General features: G+C 36.8%; 1 long non-coding RNA gene across 1 annotated transcript in view; it reads left to right on the forward strand.

Annotated features, from left to right (window-relative positions):
* Positions 1–21,033, forward strand: part of LOC126949946 (uncharacterized) — a 34,947-nt gene extending 13,914 nt beyond the window's left edge. Inside the window, exons 3-4 of the long non-coding RNA XR_007724000.1 lie at positions 4,151–4,315; positions 18,887–21,033. This is a non-coding gene — a long non-coding RNA (uncharacterized LOC126949946). The remainder of the gene's footprint in view (positions 1–4,150; positions 4,316–18,886) is intronic.
* The last annotated feature ends 231 nt before the right edge of the window (positions 21,034–21,264 follow it).

A 21,264-nucleotide genomic window follows, 5' to 3' on the forward strand; every position in this document is an offset into this window, starting at 1 on the left:
TTCCATTATTAAAAGAAGATAAGGATGAGAGCCAAAGAGGGGAACACACCTCCAGGGGAAGCTGAAAGCCAGAAGACAGAAAGCAGATGGAGGGAGAATAAAAAAACATAATGAGGCATGAAAATTCTAGGGAGTGAGAGGACTTAGTTGACAAATTTGAGCATTTTGAAACAACTAGCAGTTGGTTTATGGTGACTGTAATGAGGTAATTAAGAAGGGAAATTAAGGATAGGTTTATTTAAAACTACGTAAGTTAAAATGAGGCAATTATTAACGTGAGAAAATATAAACATAATAAAACATCTGTCTCTAATGAACAATATTCACCAAGTTACATTAATGTATAATGTGATTTTCTATAACTGAAATAATGATATAATTAAACTGGGTAGGAAGAGACAGGGAAATGGTCATGTGCAATGAGGCTGCATCTACCATAACGGGAAGTACACAGTTAGTATCCAAAAATTACAAATTTAGAAATAGCAGCATAAATCATTTATTTAGAAATATGAAAATAAGTACAATGACATAACCAAGAATAACTACACAGCTAAAAGTGTTAAAAGTGATTTCTTTCCAAAGCAGAAATAGTGTGGGGGTGGGGCAGAGTTGAGATGCTTTTTATAATAACCCCTTTTAAATATGTTCATGTATTACTAATAAAATGAAACAGGTAACACCTAAAAAGACTATGGTGATTTTTTTCTGACAATTTAAAAAGTGATTTACAAATTTATTCCATTTTCATTTTGAAGAAGTATTTCATCTGTAAATTAAAATACATATATATCATCAGCAAGACGACTCAATTGGATATCTTTAGCATTTGGGTGTTGAGTTCTAGTTCTGCCTCACAGAGTTGCATGAGCTTAGGCAGGTCATGTCATCTTCTGTGAACTTTAGTTTTGAGTTACTGTGAGAACTTAATATGATTATGTCTTAATTTAGGAGGTGCTTGACACATTATTTCTTGCACAACTTCTCAGCAACATTAGCCCCAACTTTATTCTTTTCTTCATGTTCATAGTGTCTATTTTATCACAATCTTTGGCATTTGTTTGTATCACTATGACCACACCTTCTCAGTTTCTTTTGATGGTTTCTCCTACTGGAAGCACTTTCCTAGAGACCCATCATTCTACAGCCTCACACCAGATGACTACAGTTATTTTCCTGGCGTGAACAGCCACATGCAAACAACTCCTACATTCATATTTCCAGCACAGATCATGCCTGTGACTTCCAGACCTGTATGTCTAACTGCCTTGTTGACATCCTTTTTGGGATTATTCAGGTGTGCTTCAAACTCAACCTATCTAAACCCAAACTCATAATCTATTTCCTCCAAATTTTTTCTTCCACTGTTCCTTAATTTCATGAATAGCACCTTCATCCTTCCAGTTGCACACCCAGAAATCTAGGAGTTCCTTGACATCTCCTGCATTGACAGTTAAATCCTGCTCACACCCAAAATGCAATCCATCAACATAGACTGTGGATTTTACATACTAAATATCTCTCAAATTGGCCTCTCCTCTCTTCTTCCACCACCACTATAAACACAGTCTAATTCATGCCATAATCATTTCACACCTACGCCATGAAAGTTTTTCAACTATTCTTCCCCTATCCATTCTCACATCCTATAATCCATTTTCCATAGATAATCCTGAATTGTTGGCCTTTTATCACTGTCCCTTCCTCTGGCATATCACGAATTTTCAATGCATATTTTTTAAAAATAAATGCCTACTTGCCTGAGGTCTATTTAAGTAGTTTTGAATGTCAAATAAAATAATGTAAGCGCTGTAAATGAAATACTGTAAATGAAATATTGTGAAGCAGGATTTACAATGTTTGGGAATATTGACTTTGATACCTTAGAAGTAAATTCCATTAAGTGTAAAAAGCTCTACCACCTTTTAAGGGAAAATAAATTAGATTCAAATAGATAGAAAAGCAGGGAGAAAGATGAGATGTTTGAATAGAAGAAGGTCAACGTTTTGACCCTTGCTATTTGTATCAGTGTGTTTGTTTTTTTGCTTTTTGTGGCATCTATTTTTTCCTCTATTTCTTTGGATTTCTGGGATAGCTAGTGATTTAAGACATTTGATGTCAAGGTAAAAATTATCATCTGTGATAAAAGAGGGAATATGTTTATTAGTTTCACTTTGGAGGGGATTACAATTCAACCACACATTAATGAGTTAGCAAAATGGTCAGAATACATAGTGTAAGGACCAATTTGAAAGCATAAGAAAACAGAAAGAGAAGCCACATATGAAAGAGGTCAGGGGGTGAGAACTGGCCATGTGAGACAAGGGCAAGGAAGAATCTCAGAGCCTGGTTGTACCAGGCGACTGCAAACCACTGCTCCATGTGGGGGCAGAGTCTGGGGGACCCACTTGAAAGCAGAGCTGTGAGGACTGTGAAACAATTATTTTCTTATGCTTTACACTGAACAGACCTGGAATATTCTACTTTTCAAGGAAAGCAGGTTGTGGAAAATGTGTGTGGAAGTTTGAAGGAAAGCCACAAACATGAGTAAATGCTGAGAACATTAAATCTGTGTGGATTACTTTCACACAAAAATCCTGAGAAAGTGTAGAGAAAGGAAGACCAAGTCTTTTGTAGCTAAACCTCCCTTTTGGTGCAAATGTAGAATTTCGGTTAGATTTCACAAGGAATGTCTAAAATCACATCTAAAATCCCTAAAGAAGCATGGCTTCCAAGTCATAGTCTGGCAGATTGTATGGGTTGGTGTAGGCCTGTAGCTTTGCTGAGGGACTTCATGGAAGGATTGAACACTACAACCCCTCACTGTGAATGAAGAGCTTCTATTACAGGTATAAGGCAGGTGTTCAGCATGGCACCTGTATATGAAGCATCAGAAAGTTGATAATATAGAGTGTGAGATTCTCATTGTTCATTTTGCTGGTACCATTTGAAAGGCATGGCTAAGAAACTTAGTGTTTTGGTTAGTCATTCTGTGGATCCAGAGAATTCAAGAAAATATATTACTCACAGACAAAAGTTTTGGTCAGAATCTGACTTTTCATGATATCTCTCTTCATGCTAGTATATTATATTGACTAGGATTGGCTAAAGGGTAGAAAAGTTGTGACTTTCTTTGCAGGGCTACACAGGGAGCTTCTGAGCAGAGACATAGGATAACGTGAAAAAGATGAGAGAGTGTATGTGTAATGAGTGATGTGAAATGAGTGGTTGAGGTGAGGCTCCTCATTTCTTTTTTAATTTTTAATGTCTACTTCCATCGTACTTTTCAGTTTTTTACACTATGGCAGAATAAAATATGACTTCTTATTCAGATTTTGCAGCTATTCCTCTGTCTTATCAGTTTTCTTATTCTATTAAATTTCTGATAAGTAGAATCCAACACAACCCCCATCTGCAGGACATGGTGATCTGTGATGTTATAGTAGGCTTGGAGAAAGCTATGCTATAATGGAAGGCCACGGTGTCACATAGGGTATGTGGGGCAGAGCAAGAAGGATGATCCATCCCTGGGACCCAGATACTATTCTGTGCTTTTTGGACCCCCTGTTTTCTTTCATGGGGTTACAAGTGGCCATCTTCTCTGGCCACATGGAAAAAGCTGCCAGCAGCAAGAAGTAAAGAGACCATTGTGCAGAGAAAAGAGACAGACAGACAACCTGGGGAGTAAGAGATACTGTTAAAGAGAGAATATGAATGCAGATTCAGTCATCCCTGAAGGCATCATTTCTGGCCTTTAGTTAGTAAAAGAAATGTTGTGACAGCTTTTCTTACTAAACACATACTCATGTAGTATCTGTGAAATTAAAAATTGACTAAGGTGTTAATTCATAGAGGACTTCACAGTGCCCTAGAGTTTGTTTGCTCCAGTTCGTATTTCACATTTTGCCTTTCATTATACTTTGCAGAGGTTCTGTGTTATTCTTTTAGACATCTTGTAAGGAAGAGACTTACTGGATCTCTAGTTAGTATTTTGTGACCTAGAACTGCTACTTGAGAAGGAATGATACTATGTCATTCCTCCTGTAGCTTAAATGTAGTTTTCATTGACTTATGGCTTTTAAAAGTCTGCAGTGCAGGCTGTGTTTGTTACAGACTTAACCTTTCTACCATCTTGTTGCCTGACTCTCAGATAGGTCATTTGGCTGTAGTATTGCCAACCTACGGTTCTCCAGGACTGGTTCAACTGGAAGGCCAAATATTCTAATCCTTTCTCATGGCTCTGTGTGATGATCCCCAAAGCTGTCCATTTGGCCAACAAGGAAAATCTACCTATACAACAGACATCCTTTAGTATGTAAGTAGAACCATCAATATATTATTTAACATAGACACACAGTCTGTATTAGTCAAGGTTCTCTTGGTTACAATTCAAATGAATTTAAGCAAAAAAAGTAATTTATTGGTTCACTTAACTAGGAAGTCCAGAAATGATGCCTTCAGGCATGACTGAATCTGCATTCATATTCTCTCTTTAACAGTATCTCTTACTCCCCAGGTTGTTTGTCTGTCTCTTTTCTTTTTTTTTTTTTTTTTTTTTTTTTTTTTTTTTTTTTTGAGACGGAGTCTCGCTGTGTCGCCCAGGCTGGAGTGCAGTGGCGCAATCTCGGCTCACTGCAAGCTCCGCCTCCCGGGTTCACGCCATTCTCCCGCCTCAGCCTCCGAGTAGCTGGGACTACAGGCGCCCGCCACCACCCCCGGCTAGTTTTTGTCTGTCTCTTTTCTCTGCACCATAGTCTCTTTACTTCTTGCTGCTGGCAACTTTTTCCATGTGGCCAGAGAAGATGGCCACTTGTAACCCCAACTATACAATGTCTCACCTTGACAACAGGCAGAGAGAAAGCAGCACTCTTCTCTGTAGCTCTGTATCAATCTGAGACAAGACTCTTATTGACATTACATGCAGCATGTGCTTATGTTTGTTCTACTCAGTATATTCAGGGGAATGGAGTACTGTGAGTGACTAGGCCTAGGCCATCTGCTCAGCCCAGTTACAGAGGTAAAGAAGCAAAACTGATACCCCATCAAAAGCATATAGAATGGAGGAAGTATTTTCTTTAAAAAATTCAGAGGATAGGAGAAGGGAAGTGTGCTACATAATAGAAATTATGATTGCTATAGTTTGGCACATAAGTTGTTTCCTGTTAGTAACTCTTCTGAGGTTGAATACTGCTATGGTCTAAATGTTTTTGTCCTTCCAAAATTCATATGTTGAAACCTAATCCCCAATGTTATGTGTTAGAGTGCAGGGCTTTTGAGAGGTGATTACGTCATGAGAGAAGAACCCTCATGAACAAAATTAGCACTATTATAAAAGAGACTGCAGAGAGCTAGCTAGCTCCTTTCATTATGGGTTATAATGGTTATAATGGAAAGGTGTCCATCTATGAAGAAGCAAGTCCTCTCCAGACACTGAATCAGCTGGTGCCTTGATCTTGGATTTCCTAGCCTCCAGAACTGTGAGAAATAAATTGCTGTTATTTATAAGCCACCTAGCCTAAGGTATTTTGTAATAGCAGCCCAAATGAACCAAGGCAAATGCTAAAATTTCATAAGCTATCTGACAACCATTATCCTATTGTGTTTGATTAGGGAAATTTGGATGGCCGAGAAGAGAAAGGATATCTGGACTATAAAATCAAAGTTGATGTTTTATCATTTAGCTTCAGTTTTCTGTCACAGGATATTTTTTTCTGACCTTCGGATTTCAGAAGGTACTACACTGTTATACTGTTACCTGCTGTAAGATGATTATTAAATATCAAAGTCAGAGATTTTTGTTTTATAAATTCATGCCCTCCAAATGTAATTTTAGATATTTTACCAGGCAAAGGAATAAACATAAAATAACATAAAATCTCAAAAATTTTTCATACATTTTTTGTGTTGTGGTCTTATTAAAATTCATATTTCCTTTTATAAGAACTGAAGATAAACCCAGAGGAGAAAAATTCAGTACATTAATATTCCATGAATACTGGGGATCAGTAAATCTAGCAATTTTCTTTCAACTACGTGCTAGGATTGGAATAATATCATGTAGAAAAGACAATTACTTGGTTTATACTTGTAACTCATGAAAATACGTACATTACAAGCTTGGCAAACTACATTTTCCAATTTCTCAAAAATATGTTTAGAAATGAATTCAAAAGGACATCAGTGGAAAAATAGAGGAAATACTCTTACCTTGTGAAAAACAGGAGATAAATGACAATTCTAAAATGTCATAGTGCCACATTACCAAAATCTTTTTCATGCCTCTTATTCACATGCCCCAGTGAATGCATCTATATAAAGTTTCTTGGAAGTTGGAGATCTGAGGATCAGATGTAATGTCGTTCTAAAATAATCCAGGAGCTGGCTGAGTCTGCTTAAATTTTGTTTTATTTTAGTTTGTTTTTCAGAGAGGATGACTTGAGTTTTTTTATTGCCTCCCTTTTAGGAGATAAAAACCAAGCATGCTTTTTGGAGCTGCAGTAACAAAATTAACCATATATCAGAAACATTACGGTCTTAGATTTTCTGTTGCAATTCTTAGAACATGGCTATGCAATGTAATAATTTTGATTTTAGTTCCTCACACTAATTACAATTTTTAGGTGTACATTACATTGCAGTTCTAATTAATTGAGAGAATACTGCGTAGAAGAGTTTTTACCATACTAACTTTGGTCGTCAGTTAGAATTAAAGAGAAAAGGAAACAGGCAAACAAACTTCCTGAATGATTACAGAAAGTGATATCTGAGTAATAAATGTCAGATCAGGCTCTATTAGACCAAACAAATCCATAAATTAGGGAATTATCTAAAAAATTCAAACTGGACTTTATATAAATGGAATTTGGGGTTTGAATTTCTCCAATCAAAGTTGCACTCTGATCTGTACTGCCTGACATCATCAGATTGAGTTCACTCCACCTTGTGCTCTGTGGCCCTGACAGAAAGGGCGCTCTGAGGACACATATTCTCATTCAGTATTTTACACTCCATGATGATGGTCTCATCACTGTAAAAAGCTTAATGGTGGCTGCAAGAAAAGGCACCATAAAATGCATGTCAGCCCCTTGGGTTGCTAAATTTACTGAATTTGGAATATAGAAAAAGGTTCTTTCCACTTCCATATATGGAAAAAAACAGAGAATGGGCAAAAAAAAAAAAAAAAAAAAAAGAAAGAAAAAGGAAAAGAAAAATAATAAGGTCAGGGAATATAAAAAGGGAAAAGTTCCTCCAGAATCATCTAGGACGAAAGCTGCCCTGACTGATTGAAGGATCCTGTGGCTGGGAAAGGGACAATAGCATTCCACATAGCATTCCACATGTTCAAGACCCAGCACAATAATGATTGGTCTTCCATCAGTTGATAGAGATCTTGAGCCCAAGACATCAAATCTATTAGACCAGGAACTCTATACTTCTCAAATGACTGTCTGCCCTTCTTTTCCCTCCTGCTACTTTACTAAATTTTGCAGTACTATGCCAAAGATTAAATTCCCTTGGATCAACATGGAATAATCAGCTAACATTTTTTCAAGCAATTACTAAGATCATCAACTTTTTTTAAAACATCAATTTTGCCAGAAAATTTTGGAAAAAGTTAAATAACTACATAATATACAACATAATATATTCTGTGAATCTGTAAGGTCCAACCTTGAGACTAGAAAGATGGTTTCCTTCTATAGGTGTGTCACTTCTGGTAAACCTCAGCACGCTCTGGAGTGCACCTTAATTCTCTGACCATAAGAGATGTATTAATGAATAAATTGAGAAGCACTGTGAAAAAGACACCTACAATCCTTCAGCTCTACTTTTACAGATAGTTATACACTTTTGTCTCTAATTCTCATAACAAATGGGGCATTTCAAGTTTGAAAGACCCACTGGAAATCTATACTTGCATATCCTCACTTAGAAATAAGTAAGTCCTAATAATGCCTTATATATCTAGTCAATTTCAGATGTTCTTACTTGAGATATTTCATATATATATACTAAGATAAGATAAAAGAAAAGCAGTTTTCAACAATAACTAGGGATGGTTTATTCTTCAGTAGTTTTGTTTTGAAAGGATTTTAAATTTACAGAAGAATTGCAAAAATAGAGCAGACAGTTCTCATATACTCTTTGTCTGATTTCCCTAATGGTATCATTTTCATATTCATGGTACATCTATCAAAACTAAGAAATTAGCATTGCTATAATACTATTAAACTACAGACTTCATTCAGATTTCCCAAGTTATTTCCACCTTTTTTCTGTTCCTGGATCTAACTGCATTCTTGCATTTTTACTTTCCTCTTATTCTTTTCAAATACTACAATAGATACAGCATTACTATTTTTAAGAGCTTTGCTCTTTCAGGATCATCAAAGGCAACTAATAGCTTCATAGTTTTTTAAAAAAATATTGTTAAACTTCTGCATTAAATCTGCTGGCTGCTTTAAAGCAATAAGAAATGTACTGTGTGGAATTTTAAGCTTGAGCATCAGGAAAATGGGTTAAAAACTACAACCATTTCTAGACACCTACAATCTCCTTCCTTCTAGCAAAATCCTTTTCAGCTAGGAACTGATTTTCTGATAGGCTAGATTTTATTGATTTCAGAAAAGCTCAGAACTTTTTGTTAGGAATTTTCTGGCTCACTTACAGCTCAAACTCCCACTCTCTTATGGCACAGATAAATTTTGAGTCACTTTGAGGCAAGGACCTGTTCTTACTCACTTTTGTATCCTGAACATTACCTTAAACTTGATAAATGTTTGTTGAATTAATGAACATATGAAATTTCCTAGAATCTTCAAGTTGGAGTGAATTTGAAAAAACTTGACACTTCCAGGTTAATTAGACTCCGGAGCCTTCACCTTTGACTGCCTTTGGGATGTTTTGGTGTAGATAGTGTCAAAGAGCTTGATAGGTGATGTGTTATAGACAGCTTCATGGAAATGTCATGAACCTGTGTAGAATACTGCCAGAAAACTCGCCAACTTTTAAATATCTAATGTTTCTTTTCTAAGAGAACTAACAAGAGCCCTTTTCTTCTCATAAATGTGCAATCAACAGATTATAGAGAAATATGTCCATAGCACAATGATAAACATCAAATGAAGTATTAGTCATATCCTGCTTGGGTATAAGTAATTTTCTAATAATAAAGCTATCATTCAAAGAGAAATAATTCTAGGGTTCTAAATACTGACATGTGAAGCCGACCAGGGCAGGAATGTGCTCAGTGATTACCCTACTGGTCTCAACATGTTACTGTTTTGCCACAATTCAAATTTAAATCTTGACGGCCTGGGTTTTTTGTCATCTGTCTGTCTGAGTTCTTGAACCCTTACTGATAGACTGGGATAAATGTATGTGTATGGCCGCTTAACATTACATGTCAAGTTGTTTATGTGTTTTGTGAGTTTTTGTTAATAATCTACATTACCAAAAGAATTTGGAATGCCTAAGGGACTTGAAAGTCTGAATAGGTTGTTAAGGCTAATTCTTAAATGTGGTGGGTGTTAGATTTTGTAAATCTATTTTATCCAGGCAGAATTTTAGCTGTGTCATTACATGGTATGGGACTCTGCTGTGATCTGAATGTGTCCCCCAAAATTCATATATTGGAAACTTAATCCCCAGTGCAACAATGTTGGGAGGTGGGGCATTTGGGAGAGTGCTTAGGTAATAAGGACTCCACCTTGATGAATTAATGCTGCTATAAAAAGGGTTTGCTGTAGTGGGTTCTCTCTCTTCCACTTTTCTGCTATGTGAGAACATAGCAAGTAGGCCCACACAAGATGCCAGCACCTTGATCTTGGACTTCTCTGCCTCCAGAACTGTGAGAGAATAAATTTCTCTTTTTTATAAATTAGCCAATCTCAGATATTCTACTACAGCAGCACAAAATGGACTAAGATAGCTTCATATGTCCTACATTTCCCAGAACACTAAAAAGAGAGCCCTGAGAGAGGGACCATGAGTAAATATTTGCTACTTAAAAGATTGGAGTGATGGTTGTTATTGTCAAACTCTAGGATGTGCAAATAGCCAGTGCCATTACCTCTACCCTGTTAGATGATCTGAGGGAGATTCTACCTGAGATTAGTCAGTAAATGGTGAGTGATCTAGTTTATTCACAAAAAGATGTTAACAAGCATTGTTTATTTGATTGGGTTTATGTCATAGGATTTGAAGGATAATTGGGCATAATTTAGATCATGGAGAACAAAGTTTTTCTGTAAAGAACTAGATAGTAAATTCTTTCAGCATTGTGGGTCTGTCTATCCTACTCAACTCTACCTTTGTATCTTGAAAACAGATATAGACACTATGTAAACAACTAGGTGTGATAGTGTCCCAATAAAAATTTTATTTATAAAAACTGGTGAATGGGGTTACATTTGGCCCCTGGGCCATAGTTTAACAACTTGGTTTAAAGTCACAAAATGTTCTGGGCCTTTCCTAAGGCAAACTCATATTTAGAACAAAATCATACAGAGTTAGACTCCTTAGAATTACAATGATGCTAATCAGACCTTGCAGCATTGCTCTGTACTAACTGCCTTCAGGATCTTTTCCCTCAGAATGAGACACAAGTCAGGTATTTGTAGATGGTCTCCTGACGTACAACAAGCATACTGAATTTGAGAAAGGGGTCTATTTTGGCTCAGGACATAAGTAACTCCATAGCAATTATTGCCATTATAGACAGCTGATTTGTGGTAATGATTAACTCAAATAATCATTTTATTTAAAAATTCACTTGGAAACTGTGAAAAGTCAAACCAATTTCACAAAAAATTGGATGTGAGAAATTGGTTTCTACTATACAAAATTTTTGCTAAATATGGGGTTAATCAGATAGCCATTTATGTCTCATTTCTCACCTGTCTTAGCGAAATGCACCTTAGTTTGACTCAGAAAGCACAATCAAGTCAACCTGTTGCACCATCTTTGCCTACTTGCATTTCATTTCTTTCTTGCTTCGACATTTATTAGATGCCTATTTGAGAAGGAGGAAGAGGAGGTTAAAACTATGAAGCATATGCAAATCAGCCACCTTTAAGTGCAGTAATTAAAGATGATAGTTTATATATATTAATATAGTTACTGGCCCTGTTCTTGCTTTTCAAGTGCTGTGAAATGCGTGGGTTGGATAGAGTTGAGACTTCCTCACATAGGTTCCAGCACCTTTCAGGCAACTGCTATTAGTAGGCAATTACTTGATGGTTTCTGTTAATCAGTTGGGTCAGGTTTAACTTGAAGTCGCTTACTCTTATGCTGTGTCTCATAACAGTCGGCATTTGGTATCAATTGCTAAAACATCTTTTCTTCCTCTGGCAGCAATTGAAATTAATTTGGTGTTCTTCCTGCTGGCTTATCCTTGTGAAACATTATTTCTTCTTAGTTCTTGACATATTGGTTGCTTGATGCATAACTTGCACTTAAAGTCTTCCTCTAGCAGGGCAGCCAACCTAATTCCCATGAAGACAATGGCCCAGCAGGCAACCCAGGCTGTCACAGCAGCAGACACCGAACCCAAACCCAGTTCGGCTGCTCCTTTGCCCTCTTTCTCCTTCTCCATCTGCCTATTTAGAGTGAGACTCTAAAGAGGCTCTTGTGCAAACTTCAACTTATATTAAGAAGATATACAGTGTGGTAGGAAGACGAGAGGCTTTGGGTTTAGATAGCCCCTTTTTCACACTTTGATTGCACCCCTTACTTGTATGACCTGGGACAAGACACTTAATCTCTCGGTACCTAGTGACTTCATCTGTAAAACAAGAAACTCATTTCAACACCATATATACATACATATGTATTACCTATCATATGCCAGACACATAGTAAGTTAGTAAGTGCTTCAGAAATTCCTACTTGGAAGGAAATGTCCTTTCTACAGCCTCAACCGAAAATGAATGGTTGTGATTTTTTGGAGGTAAGTCTTTTTAAAGCTCCCCTGAGTCAAATAGCCTAGCTGAATGAAGGAACAGCCTTCTCAGGGCCCTATAGGACTGTCACGAGCAATGATTTATGGCTGTGACAGCGAGCGCTCATGTCTGAAACTACAGCTTGCTGAGGCTAGAGTGGGTTTCTGAGGCTTTTGTGTAATGGACTTTGTTTCATGCTAATAAACACAAAAACCTCTTCTCCAAAACATGTTCCTTGTGGACCCCGGAGGCTATAGTGCTGATGAGTTTTGTTTTGTTTTTTTTTTTTTTAATGAAAAATAGGATGAACTGCAACCACCCAATTAGAGAGACTCAGTCAGATCACTAGAAGCTTTCAGTCCTGGACACAATAGAAGAGGTTTTAAGGGGCTCACGCAGGAGAAACCATAATGAGAAAAACACGGACTTTGCTTTTATTCTTAGAAGCAGCTTTGTCTTGTCTCTAGGCTCAGAGCTGTGCTGCTGGGACTGAACTCATTTCCCAACAAACTATTTTTGTTTCTCACTTGCTATGTGAATAACCTCAGAAATGCAGGCATCTTAGTCCCCACAAGTGCAAAGGGTTTGACAACACAATGAGTAGCTGTGGACAATTTCCAACTCTCACCCAGAATCCTGTACTTATTGGAAGAGACTCACCAAATCCTAGGATGGTTCTGATCCAGAAGCCTCCCCAGGGAAGTGTTAACAAAGAGGATGAAACTCAAGAAGTAATTCTCTAGGCTGTTTTTGCCCGTGGGCTATTTCCCAGAGACTATCATGTGTGCGTTTTTTAAGATTATTTGTGGATGATGGGATCATGGGCAGCTGATGAAGAAAAACATCAGAATAAAAGTTCTAAAGCATAGTAAGCCTCCCACCTGTGGAGCCTCCCTGATGTGCAGATATATTCTAAAGTTTGAGTCTAAGCTGTTCCGGATCAATGCCATTGAGATTAGGGCTGCATCTCTTCACTGACCTAGCCAGCTCTGAGACACGACAGCAGAGTTCTGATTACACACATCCCTTCCTTGTCTTCCTCTAATTTTTTTTCCTCTGTTGATGCCCCCATTGTTGGCATATCTCATCAAGGTTTGTTTTTCTTTAGGTCTTATTAAAAATAAGAGATAAAAATGTATTTGCCTACTCTTAAAGTGGATCTTAAAGCAGATGTGTTTGTTCCATCAACTCATCCTCCGCTCATAGTAGCATATTCAATACAGATACATTTATTAAACACTAATACCAGCCATACCCTGTATCATGCACTAGGATTCAATAGTGAGCAAAACAAACAGAAACTTAAAACCATAACCAAAAAATCAAAGAAATATAACACTGTAAACTATCATCAGTGGCACAGAGGAGAAGTACAAGCTACAACAATAACTTGTACTTGGGGAGCTGATAAAGGCTGATGAGTCACAGAAGCTTTCCTGAGGGATGATTTTTTTGGATCAAGACCTGATGAATAAGTAAAAGGAAAAGCAAGATAATTCTGGGCCACAGAAGCAGCAGGTGCAATGGTCCTGAACCAAAAGGAATTTGGCATATCGGTGTAACTGAAAGCAAGAGAGTGTGGCCAGAAAGTCAAAGAAGAGTGAGAGATGACGAAGGCAGGGTTGGGAAGCAGTGGCCACATCAAATAGGACCAAAGATATTGGGTTTTTAATCTACAAACCAATGAGATATATTCAACGTTTAATAAAAAGAGATATATGATCAGATTTGTTTATAATAAATAAATTAAAATAACTGCAGCATGTAGAACTGATTAAAGAGAGAGTGTGGTGGTTTTAAAGTATGATCACAAATTCTTTGATATTCTTTGTTTCAATAGTTAGAGTATAATTCTTCTTGAGTGTGGATGGGTTCAGTGATTCACTCCTAATAAAAACAGACAATGGAGCTTCTACCACGTTCTCTTTAATCATTTGTTCTGGAGGAAGCTAGCTGCCCTATGATGAGAAACTAAAAAGTTCTAACAAGAAGCTTGGAACTCCAACAGCCATGTGATCCAACTAGGCAGCAAATCCTCTAGCCACAGTCAAGCCTTCAGATGATGGTAGCCTCTGCCAACCTCTTGACAGACTCCAAGTTAGAACAAGCCAGCTTAATGGCTCCTGGCCTCCCAACTCTCAGAAACTGTGTGAGAATATAATTTTTTGTTATTTTAAGCAGCTAAATGTTGGAATGGTTTGTTGCGCAGCAATAGATAATAAATATAGAAGATAAACATGGAAATATTAGTAGGATGTTTCTACAGCAGCCCAAACAGATAATGATGCCTTAACTTAAAGTGATTGCTCCTCAAGTATATCTTCACTTCCTCTTTTTAAGGACACACCATGGGTATCAGATATGACTGCTGGAAAGTAGTAGATGTAGCTTTGAATCCAGGCTTTGCTATTTAATTATAGATGATCTTGTAATGCCTCTCTACAGCAAGGGTTGTTTTATTCAAATGATGGAGCCTTTAATATTACTTCCCTCTTAGATTACATGAGCAGATGCATGTAAAGTCCATAGTAAAGGTGTTAGAGCATAGTAACTGCCAGTTTTTGTTATTATTATTTAGTACCAGTTTTTATTATTATTATTATCATCATCCATATAGATGATAATTTCTCTCTCTGAATCCTGTTCTTTGCTATGAGAACAACTGCCATTAAGCACTACAGTATCACTTTCCTTATCAAATTACATTCATGGATTCCCATTACTTTCCAAATGCACTTGCAATTTTTGGGCCATACATTAGGGGTTTTCTGCCTTGAAGTGCCACCTTGCTACCTGTGTGAACCTCTGCTTCCTGCAAATTCTTCTTCTCCTTAATTAGTTTCTTTTTTCATGGCTTATGATGTTTGATTGAGTCACTTAATTTCTATTATCCTTAGTTTTTGCACCAATATATTGCACATGTTAATAAATACATACTCCTTCCCACTGTGCAGGGAAAGGATAATAAAAGTTTAATTGTTCATTGTGACAAACTCATCCTATTTACAAGAAGCCTGAGCCATGTATGTTGCTCCTCCTATATACACATACATAAAATCAAAGAGCCACCAAACAGCGTCACTCTGGAGGTTTTACAAACTTTGAGGAGGCACTTCAGGTCTCAGGCCTCAGGTCTCAACTGGTTTTAACTCACTTTCAGCATATTGAACCCATCTTCCTCACCTCTAGTTTCCCAACAGAAGTTTGAGATGTTGATTAATCACTGTTGATCCATTCTCAGTCACGTTTTATTGCTTAATTTACTTCAAGCAGTCTCTTGCCATTCTCAGAACAATCCAAAGCCCTATTGCTCTACATTTAGATACAGAGGATGAAGAGGGAGATTCCTTCATAGGCCCAGGCAATAGCACGTCTACTGACAGCTACTGAGATGACCTCAAATCTCCAAACTAGTCTGACCTCACTAACCAGAGGAGCTTGAGAAATGCAGATGTTTGACCCACTTTAAATGCATCCTAGATCTGTCATTTTAAATAGTGCATATTTTTGGTGACTTCTCATTTGTATAGCCCACCCAGATTGACTCAAAAGTAGGAATGTATAATGTTTTACTCTCTGTGTTCCCGACTGAGATGATTACTCCTGATAGAATGCCCTTCAGAGACCAGTGGTAGTACCTGAAAATTGTTTATGGGTCTCTTCCTCCCCTCTTCAAGCCTCCTTTAAAACAGAGAGAAGCTGCCCAATAGAGAGACTCTTTAATTTGCCAAGGACCAGCCCAACCCAAAGTGTCTTGACCTTTTAAATTTTTTTCTTGTTTGAAGTAGAATCAAGACAAAGTCATTTTCATTAATCTAAAGTATGGCAGTGATTTTGCAATACAGTATATAATGAGGATTTTGTAGATATCTTTGCAACTTTTTTTAATGTTCATGTTTCCAATAGCCACACTCTAGATTTCTCAGCATGATTTTGCATGTAAAACAAACTACCAATAGCAAGAGAGTAATTTAATAATTTCATTGCTCTTTTGCATGATCTATAGCCTTCTTATATCTATCCAAATATGTGTCACAAGTTTCCTATATAATATTTTAGATATAGTTGATATTTAAGTGGCCCCTGAACAAAGATTTTATTTATCAACAAACTGAGATGCAGTCCTAGTTTCAACACTTAGAAATATTGTTAAGCTTTTTATTGAATGAGACAAACAGAAAAGTACACAAATCTTAAGTATACATCTCCTTTGAGTCATTATAAAATTAACATACCCACATCCAATTAATTGGTTATTTCTTTGTGAATCATCAAAAAAACACCCAATATTAGCTTTCCCTGAAAAGGGTAGCTATATAAATTTTAAAATGCTAAATGTGCCATTATGTATTACTTTTATTCTTAATTGGATTTTTAATTTTCTTATTAATACAGTATAATCTAGTCATTATTATTACTGATATAAATGTTTTATTTTAGCATGCATATGTGCATTTTTTGGGGTGTTGTATGTGCACATTTGTGTTGGGGCCAGGATGGGACTGATTTAATTTGGCCTGTAGAATCACGAACTCTATTAAATAAGACATTTTTAGATATTTATGATGAAAAAACTCAAAACATTAGGCCTTTGTTCTTAGTCCTTGACATAGTATCTGAAAAATTTAATTCCTTCAGAACTTATATATTGAATAGACAGATTCTAGTTTTGAATATAAAAGGTTACAGCTGCAAGGTACCTAAAAGACCTCATTTTACATGTGAAGAAACTAAGTCTATGTATTTGAGTGAGTGGCCTAAGGTCACACACTAATTAGAGGCTCACCCAGGACTTTCCCATGTCCTACTTGATTACTCTTAACAACTCATGCAACCCAAAGTGCTATTATGACTGCTGTTTCTGCAACAAACAGTAAGGATCAGCACTAGTGTGTTACAGAGAGAGCAGTCAAAAGAAAAAAAAGATAAAAGAAATAATGTCAACTAACAAGAGAACATCTCAGAAATTTCCCCTCTTCCAGCAAACCGATACTGACACCACTTATAGGAACCTGACTGGGCTGCCCTTTATGTGAGTATATGCCAGAAGAAATACTAAAAACAAGGTAAAGAACTGTTGTTTTGACTGTATTTTGAAAAATAGCCTGAAAACTATTTTGATGTGACATACAATATGATAATTTTGAATTCAGGTTGAAACAAAATTGGTTTTTTATCTTGGTTATCAGTAGGGGACAAAAAACTCTGATTATAGGTACTGTTTATGCACTGGACATAAGTGTAATGTGTGATCACAGGTTTTTTTTTGTTTCTAACCTCAGTTTAGAAACTCCAAGCCTTGGTCTCCACGAGGGAAATACATAACCGGGATATTCTGCCCCACTCCATATGAGGTTCTGCCCATCTGGTTATGATGTTTACATAGATATACACTTGTACACACACAGTTTCCTGGAAGGAACAGGAAAGTAATGGATTCTTTCAGATCAGTTCTCATGTGCACAAGCATACAACCAATTTGGGAGGATTTAGAGTTAGGCAATAACTAAAAGCTGAAGTAGGTGTCTCTGGAAGCATCTAACCAAGTCTGAGTCATCATCACCATGATGGAAGTGCCATGTGTTACCATATTCCAGAGCAATTTCCTCATTTAAGTGCTTTAACAGTACAAGTCAGGGTCATTTGCTAAAATGATATTTGCATTTCCTTACAAATACATTCTACCAGTGATGTTTCTAAAAACATCCTCTTATTCATATCTAAATGGCTATCTTAAATTTGTGCCTTTATTTTGAGATGCCTAAGATTGTTTTCAGAAGTAGGTGAGATAAAGAAGAGGGGAGAAAGATTTCTGTATAAATTGCTAAGGTGAAGGGGATAATCCCTTCTATTACTGGGTGGATAAGTGTGTACATGAGTTAGGCAGTGTGAAAATTTTGTCTCAGTGATTTAAATCTGGTTGGGGGAGAGGGTAGAGATCAAGAATCTTTTATGGAAGTTCTTAATTTCCAGTTGGCACATTAGACATTATTTTCTCAAAGAAATTATGGTGACATATCCTAAAAGTAATCTATTAAATCTAAGTTAACATTTTGGTAAAATAAGCTAGTCAAGGTCAATGTTGTTTATATAGCACAACGGATTCTGAATTTCTAAAAACTCAATTACATGGAAGCTTTTGGAAATAATGATCACCTAGGCTTATTTTGGTCTGTTAGTTTTTCTTTTGTAATAATCATTCTCTGTGATGATTGAAGTCAGTTGACTGTTCTCAAGTAAGATTTTAATTAAATTGTAAATCCACAGGAAAATCTATGAAATGTTTATAAAGTTGCCCCTGAAAATTTTTTCTTTCAAAAATCTGGAAATTAATGGTAATTAAAAAAAAAAAACTATCAAAATTTGACTTGTGTTGCTGAAAGACCCAGTGAGCAAATTTATGGTTTCAGATATAATGATAGCTAGTATTGTACTTACTCTCCCACCTTAAACTTTAAAACCTGCAGAAAACATAAAATAAATATTTGCAGTTATGAGACTGGAGCCCAGGCAGAGCTACAATCCTTAAGAGAAAGGGTGCACACAAGGTGGCCCTCACATTCACTAAGGTTTTTTTTTTTTTTTCTCTGGAAACAATTTCTGGACTGTGGTGCAGGAAAATGGAACCCATGCAGACAGTGACAGATAAAAATGCCATGACCTTTTTGTAGTTTTGACACACATTTTTATAAAACGATATGCTCTTCATTAAATAAATAAAGTTCTACCTGGAAATTGAGGCCTGACAACTCACAAGCAAACTAAAACATTTGCTTTTTCTCTGTTGGAATAATATCTAACTACATGTTTTAGAAGAAAAAAAATCTTTTCCTCTTCCACATTTTTACCTTTGACTTCAGGAATTCTAATGCTAACTTCCAGGTGGATACATTGTAGTATATATCTTTTATTGTTTAATAAAATCAAATTTTTCCCAATTTCAGTCTTCAGGGAGAACATACTTCTTTGGGCTTCAAATCAAGTTAACTGAAGGGGCAACATCTGAGAGCAATAGCAGACAAGATACATCCAAAGATAGCTGAATGAACTAACCAGTTGAATTGGATGCTGACCGTGTTGGCCAAAGTGAAGACTTTAGGTTGACGCCACTGAGTTGGCAGTTTTTCCCTTTACTCATTGGCTCAAAGTTTCAGCTCCAATTTGAGATCGCTTTTAGATTGGGATTGTGAATTTTCACTACGTTTTAAAATGTAGTCAATCGGCAGCACAAGATGCAAGCTTCACCCCTGAGTGACACACATCCCTAATCTACTAGAGGTAGATCAATGCCAAGGGGCAGCCATGGTTCATCTTCTGGACTGCCATCTTACTTGAAGTTTTGAAGAAATAATGATTCCTTTTAGCTTCCGTCTCACACAGACATATTGTGAAAATGCAAAAGTATACATGAACTTAAAGATAAAATGAGAAAAGAAAGGGAGCCCCTTTGGTGCATATTTCTGACATCCCATAGGGTCTGTGTTTATTCTTCCCTGCCACTGGAGAGAGAAAGTTTGAGAAGGAAGAGCACATGCTGTGACATCAGCCTGGGATTCAAACTCATCTCAACCTCTCATTGACAGTGTCACTTGGGGGAATTTGCCTAAACTCTCTGAGATTTACTCATATTTAAAAGGAGGAAACCAATATTTACCTGAAATGTTGCCATAAATTAAAAAGAGTGTGGTGGCAAAAACCTTCCTCTCCATGCCTGGCTAGATGGTACCCTCTCTTCATTGTTCCTATCACCTAAAATTCTGTCATAATCACTTAGATATAAGTTTAAAAAAGGAGGAGGAATAGGAGATATGCACTCAGGTTTGCTGCTCAAGAGCTAACTTTTCCTCTAGTTCTTTCACAATGATGCTGTCATAAAGGCTGGGAAGAAGTCTACACTAAGGCAGAGTACATCTCATATGTGGCTCCTGTCTAATGTATCAGGCCCAGAAAGTGCCTTAGATTGCTTCTATTTTCTCAATTGGGTGAAGCTGAGTAAAAATTGTTAAATAAAAGTGCTATCCCAAAGTGCTAGCTTGAATAACTCTACAAAGAGTAGGGCAGGAGGGTGCATGAGAGGCCCAGTCAGGGGCTCCCAGGCATTGTGGTGGAGTAAAGCAGTAAGGGACAAATAGGATGACTGCAGAAGAATCTCTGGAAATACGTGGAGACAGTTGGGGCCAGGGACTTCGTTGCTATTCTGTCATCTGTGTCTATCTGGTATCTGAGGGTAACTGTAGTGTGGAAGTGAAATGGGACAAAATGGTGGTGACAGGGAAGTGATCTCAAGAGCAGTGATAATGGAAACTTCTTCCACTCAGGTGCTTCATAGATAAGGGCTCTTTGCAAGCTGGGAGTTTGTAATGTGGGGACTACTTAAAGAGCAGTTTGTTCGATGATATTTACATTATTTGCAATTAATTTAAATGATTTGTGCAAATATGAAATTCTTCTATTAATGATTTTGTCCTGAGTGCTAAGCAAACCAAGAACACCAAAACAAGGCAATACTCTAAAATTATCATTAACCTGTTCTTCATTCTTTCAGCAATACTTAACATGTCCCAGGCACTGGGAATATAAAATGAAAAGCCCAGTGTCTGCCCCCGGGAATATGTATTCTGCCTAAGACAGTATAAGACATAGTCATTCACTTTTTAAAAGTATATATGAATATGCAATGTTTGTCTTTCTGTGCCTGGCTTATTTCACTTAACATAATGAGGACATAGAGAGTTGAAGGATGGTGAGCAAAGGCTAGGAAGGGTAGTGGAGGGCTGGGGGAGAAGAGGGCATCAGTAATGGGTACAAAAAAGTAGAGAGCAGGAATGAATAAGACATACTATTTGATCTCACAACATGGTGACTATAGTTAATAATGATTGTACATTTTAAAATAAAAGAGTATAATTTGGATTGTTTGTAACACAAAGGCTAAATGTTTGAGGGGGTGGATACCCCATTCTTCATGATGTATTTCACCTCTAATGCCTGTATCAAAACATCTCATGTGCCCCAAAAATATATACACCTACTATGTACTCACAAAACATTTAAAAAAAAGAAATAAAGAACATGTGAAATTTATGTTCTAAGTATTCCTTCTCATTAATGTAAAAGCATATGTCACCCATTATTTTTCATCTTCTGATTTCTCAAAATCCAAGGACATCGCTGGCAGTATTTTTAAGAAATAAATAATAATAATAAATGTTTGGCTCAATTCTAAACTTATAGAACCAGAATTTCTACTGTTGAGGCCCAGAAAGTTGCTTTTTTATCAGACTCCCCAATGTGATCTTTCGTAATTAAAATTGAGAACTAT

The sequence above is a fragment of the Macaca thibetana genome, chromosome 3 (assembly GCF_024542745.1).
Source record: "Macaca thibetana thibetana isolate TM-01 chromosome 3, ASM2454274v1, whole genome shotgun sequence".
Taxonomy (NCBI): domain Eukaryota; kingdom Metazoa; phylum Chordata; class Mammalia; order Primates; family Cercopithecidae; genus Macaca; species Macaca thibetana.